The 17,235-nt window shown below is 46.5% G+C and overlaps 1 protein-coding gene and 1 non-coding gene across 2 annotated transcripts in view; both read right to left on the bottom strand.

The window, feature by feature from the left end:
• The window catches only part of DNAH17 (dynein axonemal heavy chain 17), a 15,539,113-nt gene that overhangs the window by 12,377,313 nt on the left and 3,144,565 nt on the right, over positions 1-17,235 (bottom strand). The window lies entirely within an intron of this gene.
• TRNAC-GCA (transfer RNA cysteine (anticodon GCA)) lies at positions 15,874-15,945 on the bottom strand. Its single transcript has one exon. It is a non-coding gene; the product is annotated as a tRNA-Cys (tRNA).

Genomic DNA, 17,235 nt, shown 5'->3' with positions numbered 1-17,235 from the left:
GAGTGTGGATCCTACCGCCCGATCGCACTGCTCAATAATGATTATAGCATCTTTGCCGCCATCTTGTCTAATAGGTTGGGGAGTGTAGTAAATACCATCATACACCAAGATCAAAATGGCTTTGTAAAAGGGCGCCAATTAGCGGACCTCACGTACGATCTAGTGCGGGCCATCGATATTGCATCCACCTTTTCTCTCCCTTTGGCCGCTCTTACCCTGGATGCGACCAAAGCCTTTGATAGGGTGAACTGGGCTTATTTGGCTGCGGTAATGAAAATAATTAATTTAGGTGACAGATTTTGTCGAGTGATAGAACTCTTATATAAGACACCAACAGCTAGACTGCTTGTTAACAGCGCACTGACCGAGGCGTTTAAGATCACAAGGAGTACAAGGCAGGGCTGCCCGCTTTCCCCCCTCCTCTTTAATCTCTATATTGAGCCTTTTGCTCAGGTCCTTAGAGAGGATCCCAATATCCCCTCTTTTAAATTTGCAGGGTGGGAAGGGCGGGTGGCCTTATATGCAGACGACATCCTCATATTGACTGCTGATCCCCACCTTGCTTTTCCAACAGTTATCTAGAGGGCGGAGGAGTTTGGCAAGGTTTCGGGGTATGAAATAAATGCAAATAAAACCGAAATAATGGCCTGGAACATTAGTAATACACAACTTAATGTCTCCTCCACCTTGCGTTATCTGGAGATTAGCATTGTACAGGAGGTAGGGAAAATCCCTGAATACAATCTGGATCGGGTGTTTAAAGCATGTAAGAAGCAGCTAAAATCTTGGGCTTACCTCCCCTTATCCATCTTGGGGAGGATACATTTAGTCAAGTTGTTCATCCTGCCCAAATTCACATTACTCTTCAATTCCATCCCTCTGGCATTTGACACCAAGCAATTAGATAAATGTCAACGTGAGATTAATCTTTTATTTGGAAATATAGAGCCACCAGATTGGCGTGGAAAAAGCTCAGGCGGAGGAGGAAAAATGGAGGGTTGGCATTACCCGACCTTCAAAACTATGCATGGGCTTTTCAGCTCTCGCATTCAAGAATGCTTTTAAAAAAAACCTCTATTACATCAGGAGGTGAAATGTTTCGGGCCATGTTAGAAGGGGCCAATCTACCAGCTGAGGGCTTCTTGTTCAAATTTGGGGATCAAAAATATTTCAAAAAAAGTTTACATTAAAAATTCTTCAATCTTTGGCTAGAAGCTGGGTAACAATTAGAAAGAAAATAGGACTTAGCTATTTTATTAATCTTGCACCACTGTGGGAATCGCCAGGTACTCCATCTTGCATACAGGATAGTTTGGCTACTCCCCTGAAGGATTCTGGTATTATGAAGTGGGGAGAATTGTTGGTAGGGGGTGCACTGCAGCCTTGGGAAGAGCTACGGGGGAGAGTGGGTTCCGGCTTATCCTGATTTAAATATATGCAGTTGAATATTTGGGTGCAGGCACAGCTCAGACAGGGGGCCGCCCTAGGGAAAGACAGCAATTTGGAAGAACTACTGGTGGTAAGGCCAGGGGGTAGTAAAGAAGTTTCACTTTGTATTGGGCAATTTGGGAGGGGGTTGATGGCGATTTTAAAGTCGCTGATGAGTTATGGGGAACAGAGCTAGATATCCAGTGTGAGCAGGTGTGAATAGATTCATTCTCTCTCCTGCATAAATTAGTGAAACCTGCATGGTTGAAGCGAAACCACCTTTTCACAGCTCATCGAGCATACCTCTCTCCTTTAAGACTATCAAAATTCCAGCCCGGGAAAGCATGTAACAAATGCGGTTTGTTGGAAGCATCTGATATGCACATGTTTAAAGACTGCCCCCCCCCCCATTTGGCTTATTAGGGAGGAAGTGAAGGTGTCGCTGGATTCTATCCTCAAGGTCTCTCTGAGCATAAGTCTCCCACTAATCATTTTCGGTATCAATGACAACATCTCCAGCCATGCAAGATCTTTTCTCTTCTATGCTATCCTTTTGGCAAGAAGACACATTTGTAAGTTCTGGGTAGACTCTGCCGTACCAACACACTCTGGCTGGCTGACGTCCCTGTGTGAAACATCTAGAGTCGATCTGGCTAGGGACTGTAGCAGGAAAAAGATCGCATTCTGGGACTTATTGGTACAGTGGAGATAGGACTTCCGGGTCCCCCCCCCCCCCCCCCCATCCTCCCCCTCGGGTCCTATGATTATGCCTTCCCTGCTTCATGGATCATTGTTACAGGTCCCCCAGGTAGATAATATGGTCCAACAGGTTGAAAGATACCTTGGTGGAGTTAACCAATTAGCCCTCTAATCCTGGATGCTTCTTCTGCCAATACCTATTTCGTGTCTTGGTGTGAGATTTATAAAGATCTTTTGAACTTGCCCAGGTAAGACACGCAAGGTGGTTGATGTTTCCTAAATGGGGGTCAAGGCAAATGAGGACAAAAAAAAAAGAATCACCCACTCCACGTTATCATGTTCATCTAAGTTCAAGCACTAAAGCATATAATCTAGAGCATGTGTTTACAACCCCCAAAAAAACATGTAAAATGCATTTGAAATGGTTGTTCATGAACAATTGAGCATTTTGTATAGTACACATTTAAGGAAAATTACTTCATTGTAAGCATATGATATGATATTAGAAATGCTAACTGAATGAATCATGAAAATTACATTTAGGAAATGGCTCTTAGTTACAGAAGAAAAATGTCGAGACCATCCCAAAGCAGAATATACAAACTTTTTGGGTTTGTAGATTAGGCTAATATTGTTCCTAGGAAGTGTTCAAGGAATTCTTGTTCTCTAAGAATAGTTCTACTTTAAGCACATTACTTTTTGTGCCAAAGTTCATTTTTTTTTGTGTGGAAAAAGTCAAATAAATCTGTCGTTAAAATAGAGTTTCAAACTTGGTAGCTTTTGTTTTGAAAAAATTGAAGGTCGAATTTCAGAGTTTGAAAGAACGCTGTGTGCTAATTTCAAAAGTTATTCTCGGTGTCAGGAGAAAACATTAAGTCATCAAGGCTGGCAAAGAAATTGCCTACCACAGTACATGAAAGTTCAACCACTTCATTAAGAAGGTCAATTGTGCACATATGTGAAGCATCGCCATCAGCGTCAGTTGCAGCGTTAGCAAAGTTCATAGCAGATGGCCCCAGCACCGCCAAAACTAACCTACACGAAGGAATGAAAGAAGTTGCCGAATGGATGAAACAAAGCCGTCTGAAACTGAACTCAGACAAAACTGAAGTCCTCATCTTAGGTACATCCCCCTCTGCATGGGACGACTCCTGGTGGCCGGAAGCCCTCGGAAAAGCACCCATCCCGACAGACCACGCACGGAACCTAGGCGTCATCCTGGATTCTTCACTCTCAATGAACAGACAAGTCAGCGCCGTATCCTCTTCCTGCTTCAACATTCTTCGCATGCTCAGAAAAACATTTCGCTGGATCCCCACCGAAACAAGGAAAACAGTCACCCACGCTCTGGTCACGAGCCGACTGGACTACGGAAACACCCTCTACGCAGGTACTACCGCAAAACTCCAGAAGAAACTCCAACGAATCCAAAACACCTCAGCCAGACTCATATTAGACATCCCACGCAACGAACACATCTCTGGTCACCTTAAAGACCTCCACTGGCTACCCGTTAATAAGAGGATCACTTTCCGACTGCTTACCCACGCACACAAATCACTCTACGACATCGGTCCAGAATGCCTCAACTCACGTCTGTCCTTCTACACCCCCTCCCGCCAACTACGTTCTTCCAGCCAAGCCCTCGCCACTGTACCTCGCATCAACAAGACCACCATGGGAGGCAGATCCTTTTCCTACCTGGCTGCTAAAACATGGAACTCACTCCCCGCTCACCTTCGCCTCACCCAGAACCACCTAGCATTCAGAAAGCAACTTAAAACGTGGATATTTGACAAGTAATCCTCCTCCCCTTCCTAAGCGCCTTGAAACCCTCTGGGTATGTAGTGCGCTATATAAATTCTTTGACTTGACTTGACTACCTGTGTGCCTGTTGATCCGCGTATCTCACCTCCAGTTGGATTTTCCAGTGAGATCTCAATGAATACCGTCATCAGGATTGGTAGCCGTTGGGGGCAACACACCACATGAGCCGTTACCGGACCCAGTAATGCGTCCGCATCCGTTGGCATAACTGATGGTAGTGTTAGACAGACATCTAACACGCATTCCTCTCCACAAAGCAGGCATCGTAGAACAGGTAAGATGCAATCTTGCAAGATTGGTCTGAATGACAGGAACCATGTGGTATTCAGATCTCTTAAACGAGCCAAGCCAAGGATCTGTGTTATTCTGTCATGGTACCTCATAGCCTGCAGCGCATTTTCCATGCTGGCTTGGGTATCGCTGGTGGCCGGATTTGCCATAAAGAAGCAGGAGGAATAAAAATAAGATCCCTGCTACGAGTCCCAAAAGTAGAGGCAGTCTGCCGAACACAGAGTGGACGAAGTTAGGAAAAATGCCCAGGACTGCTTCAAAGGGTGCTAACAGTCCGAAAAAAATCGTCATAAATACATATGCAATACCGCTGGTATCAGACATGTTTAAGATATGACCTAACATTTCTGAAAAATGTACTGGGCAGTTTGTTGATAATAATGTATGATCTCTGCAGAGGACCTTGCAACTTGCAGATCATACGTCTCTCTGGACGAGGTCAGTGGCACAGTTTTTTGCAAACGAATGGCTTTCATTCTGCTTAAAGTATCAATTCATATAGAAGAGATGTTCAGTGAAGGCCATAGTGGTGACTGCCCGTCTGTCTTAGTTTTAGGAAACAATACTTGCATACAGCAAGTGACCCTGGCTGACACAGTAACGAGATATCTTATTCCTGGCATCATTCCACAACAGCTGTGATCATTTAACATAACGTAGCTACGATTGGAAAGCTGCTTGAAAATTGGATCTATCAGCGCTGTGGGCGAACCTTGCAGGTGGCAAGAAAGGTTATTGGAAGAACCTTCGCAGGCTCCGTGTAAATTAATACCTTGACACAAGTGTGTACTGCTTAGTGAGTTTTCACAATTTGTACCACTAAGAAATACTTCCTTTCCCCCACTCCAACATTTGTGTGTATGGTAAATCTCAGGTCGACTTAATGTATTCTTTACCCAACCTTTCAGACAGGCCTGCTGGTATTTGTTTTAGCCAATACTGAAACTGGAAAGTCGTCACTGTTATCGTGATGGTGCCATGTATTATCCATTCAACTGATGGTTACTCAGAAACGGTCAATGGTAATCTCTCCAGTTTTATGATGCTCAGCACCGTATAGTCTGCTCCCCTCTGTGCCAACGAGATTTGTTTATCTGTAAGGTTAAATACAGTAAACAGTGATGTAGTGTTGATTAAACGCCAGGGCACATAGCCAGAACAAAGGTTTTGCAACGTCCAGCCTAATAGCATTATAGAACGTAATTGACACTGGCCATGTTGTAACATTAGCAAGTCCTGTTCCATTATGCCTATGGCAGAGGATAAAATGCTGTCCAAAGAATAAATTCTGGACGACAGAGTTGTTAACCCATTGTCAACTACAGAGAGTGATTTCTCTAGGTTAATACAATGAGTTTCTCATATTCTTTCAGCTGTTTCCATTTGCGTGACTTTCCAAGCTTCATCGTAAGCAGCGTATATACCGGCGAATATGAAACATTTATGACGTGGATTACGAGTTCCTATCAAGAATTCTCGTAAATCAATGCCATCTTTAAGCAAAGATAAGTGTTTTATTTCCGCTAGTGTGGATTTCTGTAGCCATTCAAGGCATTGTTTTCCTACACTGTAAGTTGTTATTATCCCTGGATGTTGTTTTTGGATATATCTTGGATCTGGCCGAGTTACTGTGAACCCTTGTGTGTTGTTCAGGAATCTATCTTGACAGTTATTCGTGTCTGTGGGTCAGATTAACAATTTTTCCGATTCAAGATTTGTTCTGTTCTGTTGTAAAATATAATTTACGTCTACCTCCTCATCTGAAGTAAAATTTCTATCAGGTGTGGGCTTAGGTATGGACGGTTTGTTTAAATCTTTTATCTTAGCAATGCCAAGACAAGATGTCTGTTGAACAGTGTCATTTAAGAACAGTATTTGTTCTGGGATGATGCAGGCTCTGAACAATGCTTCTAAGCCTTGTTCCTGCCAGTCTTTTGTGCCCCAAACAGTTTTTGTCTCAATGTTGTTTTTCCAAAAGTCAAAGCCTAAGGTGGACAATTGAGCATAAAAGGCAGCAGAATAAAATTGTTTAGTATTTGTCAACATACTTTTCATGCCTGTCTTATTCATATTTTTAAAGTAAAAACTTTCTGGGTTTGTAACATTAAAACCTTTGAAATATGGAAATTTTCTAAGAAGATTTTTAGAACTACCTTTTTGGAGGTGTTGGACAATGTTCCCATTGATTATAAGTTAAAACATTTCTAGGGTTTGCAGATTTATGCAAGTAATGATGGCCAAAATGATTAAAACAATACATTTCTTCATAATTTGCTGAACCTTCTAAGTATTCAAGTTTTGTAAATTTTGCTGACATTTCTAAGTCTACCATCATGTTATTAACAGTCTCAAAGTCCCCAATCATCAGAAAATGTGCTAGGTGAGACAAAATCACTCAAGGAAACCTTAAATTGATGAGGAATCTTTAGCAGCTCAACAGGGCCATAAATGTCATAATCAGTTGTATCCCATGCTATTCCACCAGGTAGTGGGACCGCTGGGATGTTCACTGATGACAGGCCTCGTTGTTCACAATGAGATGATTTGTGTCCCTTCAGGAGTAAGTTGATGTTCTTACTTGCTGTGTCCATTTTAATGTGGTTTCCATCTATCAGATTTCCCAAACTTAACACAAGAATGAGCCATAGCAGGAGATAAAGTACACCTAACACAATCTAAAGTTCAACCCAAGGTGAAAGCAGATATGTATTAGTAAGCTCTTGACCAAGTTCCTTTACTTTTTCCTTGAAATATTGTTTTGCTGGCGTAGTTTCAGGTTCACTAGAATCCTCAGAAAAGGTATTGAAGTTGATAAAATAGCCAGAGGCAGATCTGTCAATTGTTGGTATTGCATCCGGATTCTTTGAAATCGCTGGAGTTACTTGTTCTCTTGACAAGTTTGTATAGTCAGATGCTGCATTGTAGAAGGGAGTTTCTTGACGAACTGTTATTTGGGTTGTGGTTTTACCAGGTCAATTGACACAGACCCGTTCTCCTTTTTTCATAGCAAGGGGCGGCAGCAGCACTGTTCTTGATCCGTAAATTGCTAGTACAGGTACTGGTTTTCTGTAAGAAGGCCCAAATTCCTTCTTATCCGCTATTTTCTCCCTGACCAGTTCACCAATCTTTGGAATCCAGACAGGTCTTGCTGGAAACAGGTGGTTTTTCTTCAGTGGTCGTTGGCTTTTCGCTGGTGTTGCTTAGACTTCTTCTTGTTTCATTAAAGTCCTGTAAAACAGCCAAACGATCTTTGATATCAAAGGGTTTTTGTTCCACCACTGAAGTGTGATGATTGAGGTCTTCAACCAACATTCTAGTACCAAAAGGGATTTCGTGTGGAGTGATTCCACCCAGAGAATTTCTTGGCAGGTTATTAAGACTACGTTGGACATTTATTAGATGTTTGACCCACCCATCACCTGAACCTAATACCCTAGCTGTTATAGATTGCTTTATGTCACAGTTTTCTCTCTCCACAACCGAATTTCCCTCAGGATGGAATGGACTAAAAAATCGCAATGCAACGCCCAAGCTGGCCAAGGCCTCCTTGTAAGCCCTAGAGCTAAACGCGGGACCCTGGTCAGAATTTAGCGTGCCGATTGAGTATGTGCTGATAAAGACTCGCAAATCTTTTATAACAGTTTGGGCGTCAGCTGACTGCTGAGGCCACATTCAAATGAACCTCGAGCATGAATCCACCGCGACCATGATATATTTATAGTTGCCATTGAAGAAAAACAAGGGGAACCCAGTAAATGGCTCAGGACCATGGGTATCGAGTATTTATAAAGGAAACAAGCGGTCCTTAGCATATGAGAATAAGAGTAAACAGATATTATATAGACCACAATGGGCTGCTATATAGTTCAGAGTCCCTTGTCCAGCCGGACAGGGAATTTTTATTGATCTGGTAAGTCGTTTAATGTGAGGATACAAAACATAACCAAAACATTAGGGTTACAGTAGGGCACAGTCCTGTGCCGTACGTAGGAGAGAAGTAAAAAGGACAGTGAGTGAAAGAAATATCAGGCAAACAGGGTGAGCTTACAGGTCACTGATGCGAATTTAAATTAGCAGTGTATCCTGGAGTTTTTTTTTACTGAAATTTGTTTTATTGTTGCATCAAAGTATACAGGTACAGTGTAAATGATCTGCTGACGTGGCCTCAACATTCAGCCACGAACAGCCAAGCGTGCAACGTTTTCTTGTATTTATATAACTGGTGCAAACATACATTTCCTTGAATAGTCAGTGTAGATCCTACAAACATGTCCGCAGGCCGGGAAACAGTGAATCTGCATCGCCAATAGGGCGGTGGATAATAGCAGGTATGTAGGTTCCCGCCTCGAGAGCGTAGGATTGAGGTCTGTACTGTCCATACAGTGGTGGCACCTGAGAACGGGGGGGACAAAACTGTGGGTGAGAAGCGTGTGGGCGCTGGCAGGGTCTAAGCAGGGGGATACTGGCGACGGGTGTCGGGGGGGGGGGGGCCACGGAGCTAGTTGGTCTGCGCTCCAAGAGAGGGGGGGGAAGAGGGGTGAGCAGGGGGTGAGTACCCCCCGTGTATGCGGGCATTGAGGTGGGTGGCATGACATATGAGAGTTTGATCAGGATGTAGAGGGTACCGGGAGACGGTCCCGGGATGGTTGATACCATGTAGAGGCTACTGATTCTCTTGGGCGGGGGGGAGGGGAGGAGTAGGCTGGTCTTCTGCATGTGTGGACTGCTGTAAGCTGTGGAGGAGCATGGCCCATTCCATGGATAAGGGAATTTTGCGCGCACCCCTGGCTTCTTCCTCTCTAAGGGCATCCTCTTCCGCCGCCGCCCATTTACCGACTGCGCCCTTCCATGCCGCTGCAGAGGGACCCTCCGGGGAACGCCAGCGCATGGCTATACATCTGTTTGCCAACAGGAGTGCTAAGGACACGAAGCGTCTGTGCACCGGGTCTCGCTTAGGAACATGAAAGATGCCTAGTGCACTGGACTCCCAGGTGGCTAGTGTAGTGAGACCCGTAAGGTCCGCCAGAGTGTCATGTACCGCCCGCCAAAAGGGGTGAAGGTTGGGGCAACTCCAGAACATGTGCCGAAAATCTGCCGTAGGGGAGCAGCATCTGGGGCAAAGGAATGGTGTGGAGGGATAGAACTTCTGCAGTCGCGCTGGAGTGAGGTATGCCCTGTGTAGGATGTAGTATTGGATGTTCTTGAAGCGGGCGTTCCTAGAGACGCGTTTTGGGGCCTCAAGTGCTTTAGTCCATTCAGAATCGTGTAGTGCGCGACCTATGTCCTCCTCCCATGTGGCTCGCAAAGTCTTAAGGGGAGCGTGTGAGAGTTCCCGGATGGATTTATATAACCAGGTGATTAAGTGGCGTCCCACCCCCATATGTAGAATTGTATGTATTACTGGATGCGTGTCTGGCTCGCCAGTGCAGAGATTAAAATGGGGTCGGTATCCGTCGAGTAGCTGTCTATATCTGAGGAATTGGCCTGGGGGGAGTCCGTATTCAGCGGTCAGGCGGTCCAGCGATTTTAGCTGGCCTTCCTCGAAGAGCGATTCCAGATCCGTGATGCCACAGAGTGACCATTCGGTGAACAGTGGAGCAGTAAAGTAGGAGTCCTGCCTGGGGCTGCCTATCAGTGGTAGTAGCGGGGAGTACGGAGGTCTACTGGGGGACAACCGGTGGATTCGCATCATGCACCGGCGCGCTATCGCCACTCGAAGGGGGTATGTGCGCCGAGGCTTGGTGCCCGGGAGGAGAAGACGGGTGAGTTCTGGGGTTGCGATTCTGCCGGCCGAAGTGACAGTCTCCTGAGGGTAGCGGTCCGCCGTCCAGTAAGACAGCCATTGGAGTTGTGCCGTGAGGAAATATGCCTCGAAGGATGGAGCTCCAAGTCCACCCTGCGTCGTGGGAAGTTGGAGGGTTTTCAGGGCGACCCTGTGTCGGCTCTCGCCCCAGATAAGGGTTCCTAGGAGGGAGTCGACAGCGCGGAAGAAGGACCTGGGTGGTATAACCGGCAAGTTTGTGAAGTGGTAAAGGAGCCGGGGAAGCATCACCATTTTAGCTAGGGCTATCCGTCCTATCGGGGCTAGTGGGAGTTTATTCCAGAAGGCGAGAGTCGGGCGCAGGCTAGCAAGCACTGCGCGGTGATTACCCTCAAACATGGCTGCCGGAGAATGGTACAAGCGGACACCGAGGTACCGGGGAGCCTCCGCGGACCACGAGAGTTTATACGGACCGAGCTCGACTTCCCGGGGGGGGGGGGTAGGCTCGAGTGTAAGGGGTAAACTGTGGACTTGTCCCAGTTCACCTGTAGGCCCGAGGCGTCTGCAAAGTCCATCAATGTCGCTCCTATGGGGGCCAGGTCCGCTTCGATGTCCCGGACGTATATGAGGAGATCGTCCGCGTACATGGACACGCAATGCATGTCATCCGCAAGGGGGATGCCCCAGTCTACACCCTCCAGGCGTAGCCGAACCGCCAGCGGCTCGACCACCAACGCGAATAAGAGCGGCGACAGGGGGCACCCCTGTCTTGTGCCCCGCCGAACTCCGAATGCTGGTGATATACGTTTCCCGATCCGAACCCGAGTGGTGAGATCGGTGTACAGGAGGCGTGTGTACCCCATGAGCGTCGGGCCGATATTAAGTCGCCGCAGGACAGAAAAGAGATAGGGCCAAGTGAGGGTGTCGAATGCCTTTTCCAGGTCCATAATGAGGCAGGCGGCGCGAGGAAATCGGTCGTGCACCTGATCCTGAACATGGAAGACTCGGCGGAGATTCTGGGAGGTGTTTCTTCCCGGCATGAAGCCGCATTGGTCGGGGTGGACCAATGGGCGAATGATCTGCGCATACCGGTCCGCCAGGATTTTCCCCAGGATCTTACAGTCGGCCGACAGGAGCGTGATGGGGCGATACGACCCCATATGGAGTGGATCTCTGTGGGGCTTGGGAAAGGTGACGATCACGGACTCCCGTAGTGACTGGGGCAACCTACCTAGATGAAGAGACGCCCCGAACACCGCGACAGACGGGGGACCACTAGGGGGGAGAATGTTTAGTAGTATTCTAGTGGGAAGCCGTCCAACCCCGGCGCTTTATTACGAGACATGGCCCGTATCGCCTGGGTTATGTCAGACAGGGCAATCTTGGCGTCGAGGGAGCGTTTGTCGGCGTCCGATATTGTGGATAGAGTCAGAGGATCTAGAAAGTTGTCAACAGAAGATGGGGAGTACTGGGTCGGGGTCCCGTACACCTGTGTATAATGACGCTGGAACGCCAGGAGAATCTCGGCTTGTGAGCGCACCAGCACACCGTCCGGGTTGATAATATCCGTGATTGGCTTGATTTCGGTGTCCTGCCTTGCCATCCAAGCCAGCAGCGCCCCAGTTGTGTCCCTGTCCTTATGCATCCTAGAGGCGTAAGCCCTAAAATTATACTTCCGGAGATCGGCGCAGGCGGACTGGTATTCCGTCTTAGCCTCGGCCGTGAGCACAGCGTGCTCCTCCGAGTCGTCAGGTCGTTTAGTGAGTGCGGCCAGAGCCTGCTCCGAGGTCAGGAGTGTCCGCTCCAAGGTGCGGCGAACCCCCACCACCTGTTTGATGCATTCTCCCCTAGCCACCACCTTATACTCGTCCCACTCCACCAGTACCGACGACGCTGTGTTCGCGTTATGTGTAAAGTAGTCCTGTATGCTGGTTTTGTGTGCGTCTCTGAATACTGGGTCGGTCAGGCAATCCCTAGGGAGGCGCCAGGTGGGGACCGGTGGGTGGGGGGGGCGCCAGGTTAGACGTATAATGTGAGCGTCATGATCCGAAAGGATCTGGCCTAGGTAGTCCGTAGACGTGATCTTAGGGAGAATTGGTGCAGAACAGAGGAAGCGGTCTAGGCGGACCCGGAGGTTGTGTGGGATCGAGTGGAAGGAGTAAACGCGAGCCAGTGGGAGGAGGTGTCGCCATGCGTCAGTGAGCGCCCAGTGTGTGACCCATGTCCTAAAGAGCTCTGCCTGCCGGGGAGCCGGGGAATGTGCGGGAGGAGGATGTGAGCGGTCCAGGGCGGGGTCCAGTGTGCAGTTAGTTGCCTCCCAGTACCCATGGGACTGTGGTGAACTGGGCCAGAACACCCGTGAGGTGATCCCAGAATTTATCTTGGTCTGTGTTAGGGGCGTAAATGCTGCCAAGGAGTATTCCCTGCCCGTCCAGTATTCCCTCCAGAAGCGCATATCTGCCCTCTTTGTCTACCACCCGTCGGAGCACCCGGAAGGGAGTACCCGGTCTGACCCAGATCAATGCGCCGCGTGCAAACGCTGAGTATTGTGTGGCACAGAGGGTCCCACGCCATTTAGATTGCAGGCGAGTGAGTTCGGTAGCGTTTATGTGTGTCTCCTGTAGGAGTGCAATATTGGCTGACATGCGTCTAATGTAAGCAGTGTATCCTGGAGTTAATCATACATACAGTAATACAATGGGGTAACATGTATGAATTACTCATAAAGGAGTCGACGTTTCGATCCCACGCTCAGTTTTAAGGGGATCATCTTCAGGACTTGAAAAATGATATGCCTGAATAGAGCTTTTTAAACGCCTGTTGAAGAAAAAGCAAGGAAGAAAGCAAAAAATAGGTGCAGTCAATTTAAGCATAATTATAGCAATGGTCAGCACTAGCTATTCACTTACAGTATTTGGAACCGCAGTGAGGGGTGTTGCCAGATGGCGTGGGCATTCAGTGCAATCCTTTAGAAAACCATATTACTATAAAATTTATAAAATATTTACAATTCATATATTGATGTTTTTGACAATTTGTAAGGCGGCCGCAGTGTTTGGAAAGGAGGGATAGGCAGGTAAAAGTGAGCGGGGTCTATTGAGTTTCGCACTGGGGATTTGGCGTGATGCCGTGGTAGGGAAGTGAGACGGAGTCAGTGTCACAGGCCCAGTGGTGGGGTAGTTACCGTCAATTCAGTGCATTATTGTACATCAATCGACCGGGATAGTAAGATTGCGAGCAGTCGCTAGGAGGGGAGACATACCACTTGTGAATCCGTGATTGAAGTCAGTTCAATTGAGCAGGATGGTGTCATTTTATGTTTCTTGGGAACGATGTTATTCATCAGTGCTGCACTGTGTGTATTTTGTACTGCAAAAGTTTTGCAACAAGAGTTTAAATGTCTGTAATCCAAAACTAGACGATATGTATTGTCTGGTTTGGAGACAGGAAACAAAGGATTGTTCATTGATGAGGTGCATGTTTCAATCACCCCTTGGTATTCAAGTTGACCTAAGATCTCCCTGACTTGTTTTTTAGCTTCCTGCTTTACTGGATACTGCCTTTGAGCAGTAGGTGGATTTTTCAACTGGATTTTATGGTGAGGAGAATCCTCATCCCATCCCACATGATTTTTGTATAATGCTGGAGCCTGGGCTACAGCCCATTTTCTGGCATAGGTGTATTTTTTGTGAATAGGAATATGATTACAGAAGGCTGGCATAGTGATTTCTTCGCCATGTGGGCACTCCCTGACAAATTCAGGTGGCCAGTCTTTTTCAGCCAGAAGGATGTCATAACCCTTAGATAGTTGTTGAGAGTGATTTTATTTTTCTAGTTATGTCCCCTTCTATTCGGAGTGTTACTTAATATAACTTATTGGGTACACTAACCCTGGTGTCGGCAGCTTCAACCTGAGTGCATTCAATCAGATCCACTGTCTCCAGATGATCTTTCAGGATCCTGCGAGCTATGGTGACCTCTGCTGCTCTGTCCAGCATTGTCTGGGCCCACTCCCCGTTCTTGAGTTGTGTCCTCAAGATCCTCAGCATGTCTGATTTTAATACTTGCTACCTTCTTTTTGGAGAATTGAGATTTCTTATTTTTTGGAACGTGTTGTTCGTCTTTGGACTTCACGCGTTCTTCTTTTTGTTATGATCGTCAACTTCTTCCGGATTTCTGCGAGGAAGTCTGAAAGGTACGAGAGGATCGTGTATCAGTATCTTGATATCTATCAGATTTTCTTATGTTATCCCTATTTCTAAGGTTTTATTTCTTTTCAGAGTGCTCCTTTTGAGGAGATCTACCTCTGGACTGAGAGCGCTTCTCTTTAGGAACGGACTGTCTACTATTTTCCCATTTCTTTTTAGGAGTAGTTAGATTGTTTTTGATAAAAACTTTTTCAGGATTTTCTGTTAGTTCAGGCTTTACAGGTTTCCCTCCCAAACTATCTCTTCCTAGTTCTTCATAGGATTTTTCAATAAATCTGGCAAGTTCATACGGTTGCTCAGTCAGGGACGGCTCTAGGCTCATGGTGGCCCTGTGCAGGGAGCATAGGTGGGGGCCCCGGGAACTTTGCCATTAACCAAGGCGTATCTCGCTGCTCATATGTCACCCTTCAACTCAACAAGCACGGCTAGTGCATATAAAAGGCAGCCAGAAACAAACACTCACGCAAACAACCACACATTTGCGTGCTCACGAACGCACAAATGTGCATGCACGCACACATGCACTCACGCACAACAGGAACACACACACACGTTGAGGAGCACACAGACGCATGCATTTGTGAGTTCTCGGTTATGCACAGGCACACACTCAAATGTGCATACACACGCGTGTCGTGAACATGCATAATGCAGACAAACCATTCAGTATTGACTACGCTGCGCATCTGAGACATGTTGTTAACACTCACATAACTAGGCAGCTCAACTGGAAAGACAGGCGATTACTTTATAAATATTTTGTGAGCAGTCTCGTCTCAGAGACAGAGTCAGACTCGACTCTCACCGTTCCGTTGGGAAGGAGGGTTCACACTGAGAAAAAAAATCACCAAATTGGGGCGCAAAGGAAATATTCCCAAACCTTAGTGGTGCTCTACGGAAGGCCTTACACTGGTCATTGATGTTGGTACCCACCTCCCACTGTCACGTGGCTGTCACTGATCGGAATACACAGAGCATTCTTCACCATGCTTTCAACCTATTCTAGATCCAGGGAATGTAACTTAGTCTTAAAGGGGAAAGGTGGACATTTCACAATCTCTTGCTGTAGTCCGGGAGCCTCACCGCTTACTTTCAGAACCAGTGCGAGCCTCTTTCTAAATTTCTGTTTATTAGATTAGATTTCTCGTAGTCTATTAATCAGCAAACCTATACCATTCACAAACTTTGCAAACATTGGAATAGGGAAGTCTTACATTAAACAGAAACTTCTGTCTTTGGTGATGTAAAAGGGTGCGTCCACTTTTAAAAGCTTGTGTTAGGACTTAATAATAGTATGAGAGAGCTCACTATACTGAGCATTACAGCTTCAAATCACAGAATGCCAACTTATCTCTTCATCCTTCTGGGAGTGATCACATGCTTCCAAACACTTGGGGAGCTCGCTTTCGCTCCCTTTGTGTCTCGCTCTCTTTCACCTTCTGCGTTTCTCTCTCTTTCAGCTTGTGTATCTCTCAGACAAAGTGCCTTAGCTTTAGTCAACTTGTCAGTATAAAGTTAAATGTTTGAATCGTTTGGTCGTTTCTAGGAAACATGATCCAAAAAGCGTGTGTTATTTTAATGTTGGTCTTTTTCGCATCAACAAACTTCTTTTTAGGCTTTGCACAAAATATTGTAAAAAGGATTGAAAAAAAAATCTGAAGGGGACACCCGGATTTGAACCAGGGACCTCTTGAACTGCAGTCAAATGCTCTACCACTGAGCTATATCCCCACCTGTTCCATCTCTCCACAATAAGGAATATATTTGTTTTCATTGGCCCTTCCTGTGCAATATCTTTTAGTTTTACATTTCCGTCTTGTAGTTCGTTTTTTCCGCTCAGCTCTATCCTCAAGCCATTGGGGTTTTTTAGCACTGAGCTACAAACATATCCTCCAATTCTGTTCCTGTCCTTCACCTCTTTGGTGTGCCTGACCTATATTCACCGGTCTTGTTCTTTATTTCTCCACTGACCTACGTGGCCCTGCTTCAAGGCGCGCCCCGAATATGATGACGTTTCACCTTCTGAATCCGGACAGAAAGCCTTCTTAAATAGGATGTTTTTGATTTTACCTCCGCGAGACGCCATGGAGCAGCACCTGGAGTCAGGGGCCGCGCCGGGGATGGCACCCAGGCCCTCTGGGGGCTTCTGCACAAGCAGTCAGGACAAAACCCTGCCAGCTGTCAAAAACGGCGCCTCAGTCAAACAGTATCTGTAAAGCGCACTAATCACCACAGCAGTGCTTAATTTGTAAGATTTGAAGTGCTGGTGCTCAAATCTTTGTTGGAGGCCACACCAACTTTTCTCTGGCTCTACCCCCTTCCTCCGATTTAACCAGGCCTGGGATCTGTAGAACAGGAAAAGTCTTTTGTCCAAGATCACACAGCATTGGTCAAGTGGGAAGGCATTATTTGAAGGACCGTCTCCTTGTGCCACGATCGTCAAGCAAATACAGGCCGGACTGTCTGTAAATGAAATCTCTCTTCAGGGATAGACTACAAATTTATAATGACATCCGGGGGATTTAAGGTGCATGATAAAGAAAACTAAAAGTACCAGGATGCATCGAGAAAAACAGAAGTGAACGAGCTGTGCATGCCTGACACGGGCTAACTGTCAGTGCTCAAGGATCATTTGTAAACCCTGTCTCATGCATACAGAGGCACCCTATCTGAGCATCTCGCATAATTCCCGCTCACAGCATATACCTGCTATGGGCTCGAATACAACACCGACGCATCAGCCAGTGCATGGCTAGATGTGTGCGTGAAATAAATGTAGAGGTGGAACCTTGTCAGCAGCTCTGGACACTGGTAGACGAGCTGACTACAGTGCAGATGTAATGTTCAGTATGCAGAAGTCTAATAATGCACGCTTCAAACACTATAAATAGCAGGTGCTTCTTTTTAGCCAGTTGAATCTACGCATTTCATTGCCCCTGGAAGGATGAAAAGTAGCTCAGGAGTAGTCAATTTCAATTTAAACGTATGCATTTCATATAAGAGCCCCGGGCGATGCTCAGA

Source organism: Lissotriton vulgaris, chromosome 7 (genome assembly GCF_964263255.1).
Source record: "Lissotriton vulgaris chromosome 7, aLisVul1.2, whole genome shotgun sequence".
Classification (NCBI taxonomy): Eukaryota; Metazoa; Chordata; class Amphibia; order Caudata; family Salamandridae; genus Lissotriton; species Lissotriton vulgaris.
Note: the sequence above shows the minus strand (reverse complement) of the source record. Positions and strands in the feature narration are given on the sequence as shown.